This window comes from Ursus americanus, chromosome 11 (assembly GCF_024610735.1).
Source record: "Ursus americanus isolate L20-20 chromosome 11, mUrsAme1.1.p, whole genome shotgun sequence".
Classification (NCBI taxonomy): domain Eukaryota; kingdom Metazoa; phylum Chordata; class Mammalia; order Carnivora; family Ursidae; genus Ursus; species Ursus americanus.
In genome coordinates, this window is record NC_142137.1 from 58389821 (window position 1) to 58407459 (window position 17639).

The following is a 17639-nucleotide window of genomic DNA, read 5'->3' on the forward strand; positions in this document are numbered from 1 at the left end:
TTGCATTCCATCAAGTTTAAGAGACACTAGAGGGCAAGACAACCAGTGAACATGAGGAATGCTTCCAGTTCAACTCTTATACAACGTGGTTTTCAATTAGGATTCTTGTTTTCAACTTCTTGAAAGAACTTAGACATATTTGTACACAGGTGTTTATGATTTATCACTCAGACGTACATAAAAATAAAAGAACACTAAGTAAACGTGAGGTAATCCTATGACTTTTTTTAGGCAGAGTCTTCTGAATCACTTTTGACTCTGGTCCCTCCCATCCCTGCTCCCATGGTCCCCAAGGTGTCACCATCTGGCCAGCAGGAGCACTGCTAACGCAGCGGTCCCAGAGGGCCTCGTCATCTCTGCATCTCATCCAAACCATTCTATGAGTTTGGATGCTGGTGTTTTCTGGGTCTTACCTAAAGTTGTCTGCAGGTTTTCAGGCAGGAATTCATTCTTTCTTCAAATGGTCATGACGTGGTTTGTTGACTGAAATGTTGTGGGCTCGCAGCTTGGACATCCCGCCACCAGAAATGGCAGCCATGTTAGCACACGTGCCTGCACCGCAACGACATCGCGAGCTCTCAGTCAAAGTCAACTATAGTTCTCCACCTATTGTTCTCCACCCCTTTCACATGTGTTTAAATGTAAAAATGTGTGCATTCAAATCCATGAAATATGCTTGCCTGTCAAGTTACAAGGGAATTGTGGCCACCCATCTCATTTTACCTTCTGTCCTTCTATTTTGTTGATAATTATGTAGTAGTAATTTTGTCTCTAACCACCTTGGACTCAGAATAAGAATTTCTTTTGTTTCTTTTTGTGGGTGAGTCTGTGCTAGCATTATTCTCCAGTGGGTCTCTGATATGATTTATCCCTTAGACACATATTACATATCAGTAATACTTGGCTCACTGTGTTCTGTATTTCATGAAGATCCCTGGCTGGTGGAAAGTCTTTAAACCATGATTAAATTATTATTTTATAGAATTTAGCACTTTGCCCCAGGAAATGGTAATAATTTATTTTGGTATTTTAATTTAAAAAAATTATATTTGAGTATAGTGGACACGTGGTGTTACATGAGTTTCAGGTGATTCCACATAGTGATTCAGTTTCTCTATATGTACGCAGTGCTCACCACCGTGTAGCTGCCACCTGTCACCAAACAGAGGTATCATAATATCACTGACTGTATTCCTTATTCCGTGCCTTTATTCCTGTGCCTTACTCATTCTGTTACTGGAAGCCTGTATCTCTCACTCTCCTCTAGCCGTTTTGCCCATTCCCCCACTCCCTTCCCTTTGGCAATCATCTGTTTGTTCTTTATCTATAGGCCTGATTCTGCTTTTTATTTATTTATTTGTTTTGTTTTTTAGATTCTACATATGAGTGAAATCATATGGTATTTGTCTTTCTCAGTATGACTTATTTCATTTAGCATGATACCCTCTAAGTCTAGCCATATTGTAAATGTCAAGATCTCGTTTTTACGGCTGTGTAATATTCCAGCGTGTGCACACACGTGCATGCGTTAGGTGTTTTAATTTTTAATAATGATGCCTGATTACAGGGCACCAGTATACCTGCCCACTGTTGGAAGCAGGAGTTAATTGTCATTAGCGCTTTAGGGTAAGAGAAACTCTATATTGTAATTAGAATTCCAAGTGACAGCTAAAAATTTATTATTGGGCCTTTAAATGTTGGAATCCTTGTTAAGGGGTTTGAAGTTTCTCAATGTCTTCAGGAGTTGAGGCTCCCATTCCTTGTGCTCAGAGTGTGTGTGGTATAGTGGGGGGTGGGGGGGTGGCAGGGAAGGGGGGAGCCTTGAGACCAGGAAGAAAGAAATGCTAAACTCCTTACTACTGGGTGACCTTGGTAAAAAAAAAAAAATAAATAAATAAATAAATAATAATAATTAATTAAAAATTAAAAAAAAATACCAAGTACATTCACAAGTCAGAGCAAGTTCTATACAAATTTCATTTGAGCCTCATAATAACCCAGTGAAATAATTACTGTTACTGCTCCATTTTACAGATAAGGAACTAAGGCTTAAAGTATAAATACCGAATAAGTTCACTTCCCCTCTGTTACCCTGGGCATCTTTATAACTGCAGGAGCTGGACTTGCCATGGGTATCAGCGATACTATAGATAAAGCATATGGCACAGATCGGGTGCTTGATACGGAAACTGATTTTTATCACACAGATTTTAAATGGCTTTCTCTTCTTCCATTCTCTAAAGAGTATTAAATTGCTATTTGAAATTGCCTTATAGATTCCAAGAGGAAAGTTAGCATTTTGGAATTTTTGACACCCCCCCAACCACCAATCAGTATGTTACACAAATTGATTCTCCCTGTTTTGTCTTAAGCGAATGATAATGTTTAAAAGATTTTTGTTTTTGTTTTTTTTTGTTTTGTTTTTAGTTAGAAAAACCAGTAGGCAGCTTTATACCAATGCCTAATACATCCTACTGTCTGGAAGTATTCTCCATGATGACTAAACTGAAGGAATTTAGTGGCCAAATATTTTTTAGTGGACCTCTGGGTGAGACAATCTAATATCTTCTGTACTTTTAAGAATCATAACCACCCAGTTGGAAAAAATAACAAACCATAACTTCTAATGGTCTGATCTGAATAAAATCCCGGTGTCTGCATTAGAAATGTTCCCTTTGGAAGATTATTACATTGCCTTCACCAAATACAAAACAGGGTAATACTTATATATGTGTTTAGACAAAGAAGTTTATTCAATAATTTGATGGATATAATTGATTAAGGTATAGTTTTGAGAAACATTAAAATTGCTGCCTCAAATTATGGAGCCCTTCCTCCCTCCCTCCCTCCTTTCCTTCCTTCCTTCCTTCCTTCCTTCCTCCCTCCCTCCCTCCCTCCCTCCCTCCCTCCCTCCCTCTCTCCCTCTCTCCCTTCCTCCCTCTGTCCCTCTCTTCCTTCCTTTCCTTCCTTCCTTCCTTCCTTCCTTCCTTCCTTCCTTCCTTCCTTCCTTCCTTCCTTTCTTGGATCTGACAACAAAATGAATTGACTATATCTCTTTTAGCCCATAAGTCCTATTTATCTGCTTTTATTTTTCCATGCTTTAATCTCCTTCCAAGTACATTCCAAGAATAAGTAAATATATTTTCTGAAAAACTTGGCAATTTCTTGGATTTGGGAGGTGTGAGGAAAGGGTTGGCACAAAAGTGATTTTTGAATAAAAAATTAAATTTGTACTTACATTTAAAATCCCCAGAGACATCATTGATATAAATCAAAGTAGCCATTTTCAGTAAAGAAAATAACCAGGTTGTATGTAATTTTGTTGAATGAGTTAGAAAACAAGCATGTAACAACCGAATATATATATATATATCTAGTGGTTTGTGTTTTTGTATCATAAACCATAGTCTAATCTCAACTAATAATTAGAAAAAAATAAACCACTGAGGGCTATATTCTAACATCAAGTACATTATTACGGAAGTCCAGTCTACCAGAATCATAGAGCCATTAAATGCTGTGTTAGGAATAAGGCAAAGCCTTTGTGTCGTACAATTGGGAGAAGTTGAAACACTTGTACAAAGCCTGCTCCATGGAGTAAATTTATATACAAACGAGAGAATAAGAAAGGACAAGAAAGAGCCATGCCTGTCAGACGTTTATTACCCCACTGCTTCATAGGATATTATTTTTAAGTAATCTTTACACCCAGTGTGGGGCTCGAACTTACAGCTCTGAGGTCAAGAGTCTTATGCTCTACTGACTGAGCCAGCCAGATGCTCCAAGTTTTTAAAATCTTTCCTTTGGATCTTTTGAAGATTTTATTTATTTATTTGACAGAGAGTGAAAGAGAGAGAGAGAGCGAGCATGAGCAGGGGGAGGGGCAGACTCCTCCACTGAGCAGGAAGCTTGACGTGGGGTTCAATCCCTGGACCCTGGGACCTTTGGATCTTTTGACTTTAAATAGCTGCTTAAGGTTTAATTTTTTTTTTTTTTTTTTTTTAAGAGAGAGACAGTGAGTGGGGTGGGAGAGGGGCAGGAGGAGACAGAGAATCCCAAGCAGCTTCCACACCCGCGTGGAATCGGACGAGGAGCTTGGTCTCACCACCCTGAGATCATTACCTGAGTGGAAATCAAGAGGCAGACGCTTAACCAACGGAGCCACTCAGGCACCCCACGGTTTAATTATTTTGATACTGTGCTGCTCAGTTGTGTTGTTAGCATAATGTTTTGGGTCTATTTATACATAATTTATGTGGCTTCATAAATAGTAAATAATACTGAGCCACAAATATACTGGGCACATTTCCGTTCCCAGTTTCCCAAAGAAGGCTTTTAAGTTCGGAGGGTAACTTACTCTGGGCAATGTTCCTCTTTGCCCACCTTGGAGATGCTGAGGGAGCTTTTAAAGCATATCGGTTATAAAAAATTATATGAGAATAAATGTATAATAAAGGATGAGTTTATTCTTTGCATGATTCGAAAATAATTCTGAGGCATTATCGAGTTATAGAAAAAAATCTAGTCTAATCTTTCCCTTGACGGTAAAGCTGGTTGTAGTACACACGGCAAATGATGAAGTACTAATAGGTTGTAGCCCACATTTTGCAGTAAAAATGCTTCCAAAAATTTGGGAGTTAATAATCATAGGAAAACATATGGCAGAGATTGAAAGTTATTTGTGGGTAATAATCATTCATATCTTATACATAGCCTCAAGGAGAATGTTTGCAAAATGAAAACAAACCAGTCCATACTTACTACAGACGACAGCACAGTGCATCAGTAGAAAGGAAGGAGTTAGATATGGGTTCGAATTGCTTCCTGCCACCTGAATCATGTGGCCTTGAGCAAGTTACCTCCCCTATCTGAGGCTTATATGAACTATTCGTGTAGTGCTTTGCATACAGTAAATGCCCAATAATTGGTTGTATTTGTCATCGTAATTCATTTTCATGTTTCATACTATTTAGACTGTGTGATGGACTGAGGCCCAACAAATTTGTAAATGATCCAGTTTGAGAGGAAATTATTGGGCAGTGTGCCCTGCAGGTACTGTACTGGGCTCCAAGGGCACTCAAGGAGGAATGAACGAAAGATTTACCACATGTAGGAGGGGATGGATGTGCAGAGAACTCGAGCTCTGTCAGGACGCAATGATGCGAGCGCCAGCCAAATCCCTGGTACTCATAGAATGTTGGTGAACAGTCACCAAAGATGGGTGGATGGTGATTATGGGGGGCTGGGAATGGACTGAAAGAGGGAGGGAGTCCCAGATGGGGGAGCCACATGAGCAAAGGCCTCAAGGGATAGGATTGCATGGTGTTTTGTGGCAGAAGGACATTGGCCAGTGACTCTGGAGTTTAGGATGAGTAGGTGAGTAAGAGGGAAGATACATCTCTCACTTTGGAAACAGGCCTCCGATTCTTTAATTATACTCAGAGGACATACTTAATTTTGTAGGCTGGGCATTATTAAACGTTTTTTTTTCTTGTGGTATATGACTGATGGCGTTCTCGTGCCCAAAGTATTTTCCTGTGACGGATATGTATGGAATCCTTACCTGCGCCAGACGCTGTCTGAGTGCCCGGAGAAGCTGGACCTCAATCCTGCCGTCGTGGAGTTTGCATGTCTAATGAAATCCAGATGTGGGCCATTTAGTGCTGGCTACTACTTTCTCTTTCATTCAAGAAGACACCTCAGGATGCAAATCCATGATCGTCTGGTTGAAATAGAAGAGCTGAATGCATAGTATTGCCCATCACACACACACACACACACACACACACACACACACACACACACACACACTGCCTCCTTAGGTATACTTGTCAGCAGATTATCCGCACCCTCAAAATCACTACACATGTGACTGCTGAGCATTTGGAATGTGGCTACTGCAACCGAAGAATGCAATTTTAAATTACATTTAATTAAATGACTTTTATTTTATTTTATTATTATTTTTATATAATATAAATATTATTTATTTTTTTATAATAATATTTTTTATTATATTATGTTAGTCACCATGCAGTACATCCCTGGTTTCTGATGTAAAGTTTGATGATTCATTAGTTGTGTATAACACCCAGTGCACCATGCAATACGTGCCCTCCTTACTACCCATCACCAGCCTATCCCATTCCCCCACCCCTCTCCCCTCTGAAGCCCTCAGTTTGTTTCTCAGAGTCCATAGTCTCTCATGCTTCATTGCCCCTTCTGATTACCCCCCTTTCTTTATCCCTTCCTTCCCCTACCGATCTTCCTAGTTCTTATGTTCCATTGATGAGAGAAATCATCTGATAATTGTCTTTCTCTGCTTGACTTATTTCACTTAGCATTATCTCCTCCAGTGCCGTCCATGTTGCAGCAAATGTTGAAAAATGGTTCTTTTTGATAGCTGAGTAATATTCCATTGTGTATGTGGACCACATCTAATTAAATGAATTTTAATTTAGATAGATTCGTTTTTAAAGATTTTATTTATTTATTTATTTGCAAGAAAGCGTCAGAGATAGTGGCAGCATGAGTGGGGAGGAGAGAGAGAAGCAGACTCCCTGCTGATCCCAGGACCCCAGGATCATGACCTGAGCTGAAGGCAGATGCTTAACCAACCGAGCCACCCAGCCATCCCAATTTAAATAGATTTTTGTAGCTAGTGGTAATATATTAGCACAGATCAAGATGTTCATAAAAAATATCCAATTTTGTATCCTTTTTTCCTTTGCAATCATATATCTGGCAAATTCTTACATTCAATTTTTTCTACTTTTTATAGTACCTGGCATTTTTTTTTTCAGAAAAATCTATGATTTTTTTTTTATTCTCACCTACATCTAGGAGCAAGAAAGTGGCAAACTGATCCCCCTTGGCCTCCATATGGCTTTCTAGTCATAGCAGCGGCAGGAAAGAGATGGCATCTTGGGGGTAAAGCTCCACTGTGGCTTTTTATTTAATCTATCTCTTGACATTCTCCAGTCAAGGAAAACAACACTTTCTTTTGCCTTTCTCTCCAGACAGGCTGCCCTTGGATAAGAACTGCAAGAGAGAAGAGGTAGCTCTGTTTAGACAGAAGTGTACCCTGAGAAGTAATATGGCTCCCTGTCACTGACTCCAGGTTGTTAATGGATGTGGGGTGAAGGAGAGGGAGGGATCATGTGTGACCAGGCAGTCAGCTCCATGATTGGTGCGTTCATTCATGAGTGGTGCGTAAGAGAAGGAATCTGTTTGCTGGGAAAGGGAGGTGATGAGCTCCATTTTGGCCACACTGAGTGTGAGGTCTTCATGGTGAGATGTGTGGTTAGAGCTGGGCTATATGTCTGCACCTTTGGAGAATGATCTGTTCCAGAGATAAATATTTGGGGGTGATTGGCATGTGCAAATTAAAGCCACAGGAATGGACAAGATGGTTCAGGGACAGTGTGCAGAGAGACAAGAAGAAAGGATGAGTGACAACACATAGCCATTGCATCAATGTTTATGTGATGGGTGAGGAATACGAACTTCGAACAAGGTAGGAAAAATCCAAGAGAAGGCATTCATCAAAGATAGAAGAAAAGACAATTCTATGAAAAAGAATATTTGACAGTGTCACGTGCTATAGAAAGGTGAAGGGAAGGGAAAAAATGAAGAATGTTCAGGAGATTAAGCCCTGTTACATGGAAACACAGAGTCTGGGCAGAAGAGGTGACATGGCTTTGGGGGCCGGGCGGGTGGTGAGGAGAAGAGACAATGAGTAGCGTTGACCTCTCAGAGGTTGTTGGCTGTGGAGGGGAGGGAGCCAGAGTGGCCACAGCTGGAGAAGGTGAGAGATGGGTAGGGAGGGTTGTGGATTTTGTTTTGAAGGTAGCTTAGATTTGGATCAAGTTGAGGAGTCCACAGAGAGGGGCGGAAGATCCAATACAAGAAAGAGGGTGAGGAGATAGTCCAGAGATGGGGCTCCTGAGAAGGGTGGTTGGGGTCCAAGACAGGTGGAGGGGAGACATTGACCTTGGGCAGAGGGAGGGACACCTTTCAGTTTAAGGTGTGTCCGCAGGGAAGGACTCGTGTGCGCTCCTCCGTAAGTTGATGGGCTCAGCAGATGGTGGCCGAGACACTTCCTCATTGCTGGCTTTGCCAAACCTAATTTCACCTTGAAAATCCTATATTTTTCTAAAGTGACCTTTATGTGGGGACAAAGCTAATATAAATGCGCTCACACAAAGAGTGACAGTGCAAATCAGCTGTGCTTCCGAAGCGGTACCGGGCTTTGGGAGAGTTGCCCCGTCCCCTGTCCCCTGCAGGCCTTCCAGCAGCAGAGCAGTTTGGAAGCTCTAGAACAAAGAGGAGTTTAGGTGTCCCTCTTGACTAAATTAAAAGCAGGAAGCAAGCACAGTGACTGTTTTGGCTTTTCCTCTCTGCAGTTTGCATGGCAAGTGGGTGGTTTTAATTTTTAAAAATCTATGGAAGCACCTCCTTGCATTTCTAGGGTGCAGAAGCCGTACCCTGGGAGGGGGGCTGCAGGTTGGATCAGCTTTGCGTCCAGAGGCGCCGTGATAGCCGCACCTGTTTGGTGAAAAGGGTCCATAGTGCTGCCTGCTTGCCTGCCCTCGTATGACTGAAACACAATCTTTGCAGGTGCTAGAAAACACTCGCTTCAGGCCGTTGGGGTGTGTTGAGATCTGGGTGGCATCAGCCTCTGAGAAAATCTTGTTATGCAAAAGGAACATATGACTAAACAATAAAATACTTAATGATTTCTTAAAGTAACATAGCCATTCGTTAAATAGGAACAGGATGTATAAAATCCGTATCTGGTTTGAAACATGAACATTTCATTACATGACTATTCCTCCAATATGAAACTGAGCAGCTGTTTCTCCAGATGTCACATCAGGGCTCTGAGGGAATGGTTGCTACATCCAATACCGTAGTTAGCTGAATATTGGAAGAAATACTACGAGATGTCTCTGGTCTAATCAGCAAGGCTCAGTGAACTAAAATTTAAGCACATGGCGTGGAATTAATGTATGAGTTTGGATTATAATCTCAACGAGGGAAATGTAATTGTTATGCTTTTGAGCTTACCATGTTCTAATTTTTATTATTTAAAACCTATTAAGGATCCATGACAAGAGACTCTCTTTGTTTTTCCCACAATCAGTTGTCAGCATGACAGCCAATTGTTTTGAGAGAGAAAGGACAACATTATTATTTATGAGAAAGAGCTGACACATGCTCTCCATATATTTAGATGACTCTAATATGCCTGGGCCAGCATATTAAATCATATGTATAACTACTTGAAAGATAGATCCAGAAGGTTATAGGTAATTTTTATGCAGGAGCCATCAGCCCTATACTGAAATGGAAAAGTGCTCATAAACTTGTCTATAACCTATTGCCATTCTGCACCATAGAGTGGTAAAACGAAGAGCAGGAGAAATTTGTGGAAGGTTCTCTTGCTCTAGAATGAATTACCTGATAATTGTGTAGAAAAGTGGAATTAAACACACATACAAACACACACTCAAATAGCCATTTACCTGGAAGCAATATATTAGGGGGAAAAAACCCTATTGATGCTTTTGACAAATCAAAAATAAGTCTCTTGAATACTCTTCCGAAAGTCTTTAAAATACTCTAAAATACTTCCAAGAGTATATAATTTTAGTAAAACTGTATATGTAGTCTGTACATGTGGGAACATACCGGAAGGTCAAATGGTAGTATGTTAAGGTTTCTAATCCCTGATTGGTATGTGGGCATTTTTATTATTTTTCTTTTATTGATGACTACCAGCACTGAGGGTGTATTGCTTCCACAATCACTGAAACACAACCCACCAAAATAAAAAAAAAACCCTAAGTAGTTTCACACCCATTTATGGAGTGTTCATAACCATCATTCAGACATTCTTAACGAAGGATTTCCTTTTGTTTCTCAAAGAACTGTCCTTTGTCTTTACATTATATTGATAAAGGAATTCTTTAATCTCTCTAATTTGATCTACTATTTCTTTAGTTCTCTGCCATTCATGTTCCCCGTCTTAGGATGCCAAGCCCTAGCGCTCTTCCTGGCCAGTGCTCACTTAGACTGAACCTGCCCTGAGCCCGTGTCCCCTGCCTGCTTTTCCAGCCCAGCCAAGGCTGCTCCCGCCTCACAGCCGAATGTTCTGGCCCATTCCTGGCTTACATCCTTTCTCCTTATTTTTGGATAATGAGGCACAGGGATCAGCCTGGCAGTGTGGGAACATAGCTTTGGGTGGCATTCGTCCCCCTGATCCTACATAATATCTTATCACTGATGACTTAAGATATACATTGCAGTTATATACATATTTTGTTAGTAACATATGCCCTCTTGGAACAAGTGAATGGGGACACATAATTTGCTTTAGAGTGTTTCAGGCCGCTAATTAGATTAGCTCTGCGAGTGCCTAGCAAAATGTAACTTGTGTGTTTTCCTTGACAGACTTGATATCAGCTATAAAACCTTAATTAGAAGATGTGACCGAGGGGCTCCTGGGTGGCTCAGTCGGTTAAGTGACTGACTCTGGGTTTCAGCTCAGGTCATAATCTCAGGGTCGTGGGATCAGGCCGCGACGGGCTCCATGTCAGCAGAGAGTCGGAGATTCTCTCTCTTCCTCTCCCTCTGCCCCTCCCACTCCCTCATGCTCTCTCTTTCTCTCTCTCTTCCTCGCTCTCTAAAATAAATACATCTTTTAAAAAAGGAAAGAGAGAAAACGTGACAGAAAGAAGGAGCTTGAGACAAAATCATTGTTGATTTCACAAAGTGGCTGTTGGTAAAAGTAGATACAACCAATCAGTGGTTTTTTAATATATCAAGGTTACATAAATGTATAGTTCTGTTACAAATATTTGGGGGATTTAGGAGCTTCTCAAAATTGCTCCCATCCGTGTTCACTGTCTATGCTTTGTCCCCAACCTCTGATGCCCCAGCCACTTGAACGAGCCACGCTTATTTATGGCACGTGTACTGGTGCAGACAAAAGGTTGAGGACCATTGATGGTGATATAAGAATCTGGACAACGTCATGGCAACTAGATGGAGGACCTATTAATGGAGAGGGATGGAGGCCAATAGAGGATTTTTAAACGTTGATGGTTTCAAATGAAAAGCTATAGAGATAACTCCAAACGCCGCTGTAAATATTATCAGAGGGAACAGAGACGGGAGGGATCACGTTGATGGAGTTACAGCATGAACCTTTTCCCAGTGATCGTTAAGTCAGAAAACATGCCCCCAAAGTCAATAATTAATCTCACCAAAGAGAATAAGGTTTTGCTCTTAAGGGCTGTGGTGGGCTCTCTACTGCCTCTTAGAAACTTTCTGTGCCAGGCAAGAACTACTAATGAGGAGGCAACGAGGTACTCCCGTTTAGTGGGTGCATTAAGTCTCTCAGGCCACTAGGAATTCATTTAATAAATTACTACTCTAGCATAAGAAATCGCTCTCTAATGGCCTGAAAAAAATGTTCCCAAAGAGCAGCAATTTACTCCCGTCTTTGCAGGGAGAACCGGCCCCATATACAGTCTTAAGAATGTGCCATTTCTTTGTCATTTAAAGGATTCTTATTTTGGGGCTTTACAAATTTCTAAAGAACTTCGATTTTCTTAAATCCTAATGCCATCTCAGGTTGAGAGAGAAAATATATACATATGTTCGCACCACGGATGCTAAAAACAGCTAGTGAAAAAATAAAAATTCAGTGTTGACATAAATCCCGTTGGAAAGACTGCAAAGAGATAAGGGTTGTAATTTAAATCAAATTTGCTTGGTGTCTCAGTTCAGAACGACGTGATCAGGACAAAAAGAAATGGGTCACATCAAAGAATAGGGTGGCAAGTGAATATTAGCTCAGAGCCGAAATAGCGGTCGTCCTTAAGGATGGCCGTCACCTGGCACCATGATTAATTAAGGTATCTGCCAGTCATACGGGCTTGAATCATTGCTTCCGAAAGGGCAGAAAGCCTCTATATTTACACAGGGATCATCCGCTCATATCCAGAGCGCTGTTACTGCCTCTCTTGGCAGCCTCTGACTTGTTGGCAAAATGTCTTCAATTATGGGCAAACTGCCTAGTCTCATATCATCACAAACCAATTTGTCAGGATGTGTATATTTGGAAAGCTTTGGAAACAAATATTTTACTTATTTTTAAAAGGTGGGGGGGGAAACCCTGTGTACATACATTCAAAAACACCGAATTTTATGAAATTCCACTCTTAGATATTTAATAAAAATGCTTATGCCTCCACAAGGCAAACAAACTAGAGAAGAAATATCTGTGTTAATGGTGATGTTAAATAGCTCTGTGGGTGTTTACAGAGGGATCGTGAAATGGAGAGACGAAAATATTTCTGCCCGAACCCCACATTGAAACTCATCAACATTACCATGGTCTTTCTTTAAAACACATCCTCATTGCCTCGGTGTCTTTTTTAAAAACCATTGTTTCCTCCCTACTTTGTGATAATAGTGGGGATTAAAGTATTAGCTGTGGTAATTTCTATTACAATAATATAAAGATATAAATGATGTAAAGATAAATATAACCGTGCCGGGAGTGTGGAAAAGAACCTACGGCAGCAAAAATAAAACACAGGCCAATTAATGAAATAAAAGCTGAAGTGAAGAAATACGTTAACATCCTTCCGTTTTTCTTGCTCCTCGCCTTTCTCTTTCCCTGATATGCTGTAAGAAAAATTCTGGAATTATGGGAACCAGTAAACAATTATTAGTATATAAATTACGTTGACGTTAATTCCATTGCTCCTCATCTATGGTTTTATATGTTATTTTAAGCTTTGAAGAAAAACAGCTGCTTTCCTGTAAAGTTGATTGTAAAGTGAATGCCAATAAAACAAATGTGATTTTCCTATTAGATTTGGTTACAGAGTTTTAGAGTATTTGTTTATTTGTGTGTTTACTTGTTTAATCCTTGTCTTCCCTGCTAAATTGTGAGCTTCAAAGCTTATGACCTTTTCACTGGTATATTCCCAGCACTTGCAACACAGTAAAATTCTTTTTTTTTTTTTTTTTAAGATTTATTTATTTGAGAGAGAGAGAGAACGAGCAGGGGGAGGGGCAGGCAGAGAGAATCTCAAGCAGACTCCGTGCTGAGTGTGGAGCCCGATGCAGGGCTCGATCCCATGATCCCAAGACCATGACCTGAGCTGAAACCAAGAGTCAGCCGCTTACCCAACTGAGCCACCCAGGTGCGCCAGCAACTGTAAAATTCTTAAATTATTCTAAAGATATTTTTTTCAATGACTCTTTAAGACATATTGTTCGGAAAAAGTATCATCCAGTGTAATACATCTAACACTTTGTAGAATAATAATTTATTTAAGAGATCTATACTCACGTCATAATGAATATATTAGTATATGAACAGGGATACACCTGCAGGCCACTGAATTTGCCATAAAGTTATACTTTTCCTTTTGCAGCGTTTCAGGAGTTGGTAGGACCTCTGTAGTCCTGGGCTGTCCCTTCCATGGTCTGACAGAGTTTGCCCTTCCCAGTCTGCCAGAGCAATTACTTTTTGTGTTCTTCAAGCTGCTAGAATGTATCCCCCCTCCTCTGTTTCATCTCGAAGGTTTTGATAACAGATAGAGCTGGACTGTGAGGACTCATTTCCTCGAAGGGTGTTCTACAAGCTGGACACTTTCCATGTTTGGAGCTTTGCGTTTTTCAAAGTGATCGTGGATCTGCTGTTTCTACTCTTTGAATTTAAACCTCCTAAACTGACTTCCTACAACGAGAGATACTTATTCTTACACGGGCTTACAAAATGGAAGCAAAGAAATTAAGGGGAAATAAGCAATAATGTGGCACTTGGGGCAGAAGGATGAGGAGCAAAGACCAGGATAGAGTTGCTTTAAATTTCCTTCATTTTTATTCTTAAGACAAATCACTGTATACTAAATAATGAATGTTGGTAGGAGCCTGAAACATAGATATGTCACTAATTTGTTTCAAGCATTTTAGATAAATATACAATATGAATAATATTGTCTGGTTCCACACAATCATTTCAGTTCCCTGAATATAATGTTTCTTGCTCCGTGATGTGAATTTGAATAGATTTTGGATGATTCCTAAAACCTAGTTTTTTCAAGGTAATATTATTAGTATTTCAAGGTAATATACTTTCGTTACTTGTAAGGATCATTTAACTTGAAGAAAATGGTGTACATTTTTCCCCCATGTGTCTTTTTATTCATTTCAACTATTAAGTCAATCCACGGAAATATAGGCATGATTTTACCAGAGCCCTATTGCATGACCATACCTCCCATTCTGTGCCCGTTGTCCTGGCATTAACGGTGCCCATTTCACTTTGAAAAGTTTGGACGGTAACTTACATGATCAGTTGATCTAGAAGGACTATCAGAGCACCCGCCTACTACTTGGAACATTTCCCACTTTTCTCCACCTCTGCTTCTCAAACACCAAGTTTTCCTTTCTCATATATGCCACGGACTCCAATATAGCATGGCCATTATATCGTGAGACATAAAGGATTGGGAGCTGGAGCCAGATGTCCTGGGTCCAAATCCACTTCGGCCGCTTGCTGTCTCTGTGAGCCTCTCCACTGACTATCTCAGGGTCCCCCTCTGTACATGGCTATCAATAACCCTCCTTAAAAAGGCAGTAAAGTGTAGCAGTTATAAGTCTGGTCTTCGATGCCCAGCTGCCTGGGTGTGAGTCCCAGCTCTGCCACAAAAGGTCTTAAAATCAAAGCCTGGCACGTGGAGAATTGGAAGGGATACGAGGGGAATTTTTGAGGTGATAATAATGTATATCTTTCTTAAAATGTTTATTATTGAAGTGTAGTTAACATACAATGTTCTATTAGTTTCAGGTGCACAACATAGTGATTCAACAATTCCATATATATTAAATAAATAAAATCCTGGCACATGGCCATTGCTCTGTAAGTGTTAGTAACTGTTATTAGCGCTCTGAGAATTAAACATGATATCAATGCAAGTGTCTTACCTAACACATAACTGGCGCTCAAGAGAAATGAGAATCTCATAATATTATTTGATACTGGCCTGGCATGTCTCTGGTTTCTATCAGTGCCTAATGCCAGCACTAATATATGCACCATAGATATTCTAAATATGTGCATACATATGTATGTGTCTATGGGCCCAGAATTAGACACTCTGAGCAGATATTGCTTTATATCTGCAAATAGATGGTTCAGAGCTGCCAAACTGCAGTTAAAACATCTAGCAAAAGGCCAGCACATTTCGAATAAGATGCAAATATGAAATTCACTTGCTCTTAGGGGTGTATAAAAGCTTTGCTAAATTAGCAATGCAGAGAAGGGAGGGTTTATTTATCCCGTTTATTTGAAGTCAGAGCCAGAATCGTGATGGTTTAATGATGCTAAATATTTCGCTGGGTTTTTCCAGGAGAGAGCGATTGCATTTATCTCTTAAACGGCCCAGAGCTGTTTCCACATATGAATTGGGAGAAAAGTTATTTCTTTAACATTCCTTGAAGATGGTGTAACTCCAGTGGAAAATAAGGTCCTTCGGGGAGTGAAGTACCAGACTGGCCTCCCCCACCCCCCCGGCCCTGCACCTGTCAGCACTAGGAAGTGTTGGCTGAATTGAAGGGGGTCACACCCCAAAGAAGCGGGTCAGTCCCTGCTGGATTTCAGTTTCCTTTCTTTCTTTGCACTTCTTGTTTACTAGGGACAAAGTTTAGTAATAAGTTTCCTGGAGGCGCCTGGGTGGCCCAGGTGGTTGAGCAGCCAACTTGTGATTTCGGCTCAGGTCATGATCTCAGGGTCCTGGGATCCAGCCTGACATGGGTCAGGCTCTGCGCTCAGTGGGGAGTCTACTTGAGGAGTCTCTCTCCTCTCCCTCTGCCCTCCACCTCAAATAAATAAATAAATCTTTAAAAAAAAGCTTGAAAAAGCTTACATTTTATGGCTTGCAACGTAAGGATCAACATTCTAGCACACATTAACTTCAGTCCTATGCCATGTGCTGCTCAGTTTTCCTTTGAAATGGGGATTTTTTACTAACTTAGAAATAGGAGACTGGGGCGCCTGGGTGGCACAGCGGTTAAGCGTCTGCCTTCGGCTCAGGGCGTGATCCCAGCGTTATGGGATCGAGCCCCGCGTCAGGCTCCTCCGCTATGAGCCTGCTTCTTCCTCTCCCACTCCCCCTGCTTGTGTTCCCTCTCTCGCTGGCTGTCTCTATCTGTGTTAAATAAATAAATAAAATCTTAAAAAAAAAAAAAAAAGAAATAGGAGACTGCCACTAATTTGGCTTACTGTACTTAGAATAAGGATATAAAGATTACTGTGACATTTTTGGAAAATGACAAGCTGTGACAAGCATTAGCACCCACATTTATAGGTCCCCTCTTCTTCCTGGGGCAGCACATGCTCCGGACCTCTGAGAGGGGTCTTCCGTCTAAAAGGTCTCTTCGATTTCTTCCTGCCCATGGAGGTCAGCCATAGGGCCATTGGGAAAAGCAGGTCCAAAGTAGGACTGAAAAGTAGTAGAACCTCCCTTTCTCTTTAGATCTTGAAGAGCCTTACCTGTTATATTCAAGGAGATGTCCAAGATGTCCAGATATTTCCAAAACAAATGATGAACTTGAGTGAGCTGCGAGGCACTGGGCAAAATGCTTCTCTGCACATCAGAGTGTTCGTTTGGAAAGCAGAGATAATAATATCCATGTTGAAAGTTTCCTTGAGGCACAAGAGAGAGAACTTATAGCAAGTTCCCACCTGGTATCTGGCATCGAGTGGGCATTCAGGAGTGGCTGTGATAGCTGTGAGCATGATTTATCTTCCCCCCTGTATTCAGGACCTGTGACACCGAGCTGGTGTTGAGATCTTGAAGCTCTGTCAGGCAGAGGGAGAATCGAAGCCTCCTGAAGTCAGATGAGACCTTCAATATCTTGTGGTCTGCACAGTTGATTTTTAAAAACAATTCTGTAGTCGAGTCCTGGGATCCTATCTAAATGGTGAGTAAGGGTTTGAGGGGTTTTGTGTTGGTGTCCATGTGCCAGGGAAAATAAGGGGTGGTCAACAGGAGCGATTTTGCTAGGTACTTCAGACATTAGGGGCCAGGACTGAATTTAGCACCCATGCATTTGTCATTCATTCATTCATTCATCATTCATTCATTTTATTGAATATTGATAGCCTACTCGGTATCATGCCAAAAAATATCCAGATTTATAGCAGCAAACAGAACAGACCTGGCTCCCCTGCCCTAACAACAGCTTACAGTCTTGTGGAGAGGCAGATGACATATGAATAAATATTTCTTTTTTTTTTTTTAAGATTTTGTTTATTTATTTGACAGAGAGAAAGAGAGAGAGAGAACAAACAGGGGGAGTGGCAGAGGGGGAGGGAGAATCAGACTCCCCACTGAGCAGGGAGCGGGATGTGGGGCTCAATCCCAGCACTCTGGGATCATGACCTGAGCTGAAGACAGACACTGAACCGACTGAGCCACCCAGGCACCCCACGAATAAATATTTAAATAAATGCATGATCACTGCACTGAAGCAAAAGGACAGGGAGACTAAGGAGAAAGGGGGGAGAACCTCCTTTCGATTGCAGGACCAAAAAGGCCTTGTATACAAAA

At 41.0% G+C, this 17639-nt stretch overlaps 1 protein-coding gene across 1 annotated transcript in view; it reads left to right on the plus strand.

The window, feature by feature from the left end:
• The window catches only part of SAMD5 (sterile alpha motif domain containing 5), a 404344-nt gene that overhangs the window by 59791 nt on the left and 326914 nt on the right, over nucleotides 1-17639 (plus strand). The gene's annotated exons all lie outside the window — the stretch shown is intronic.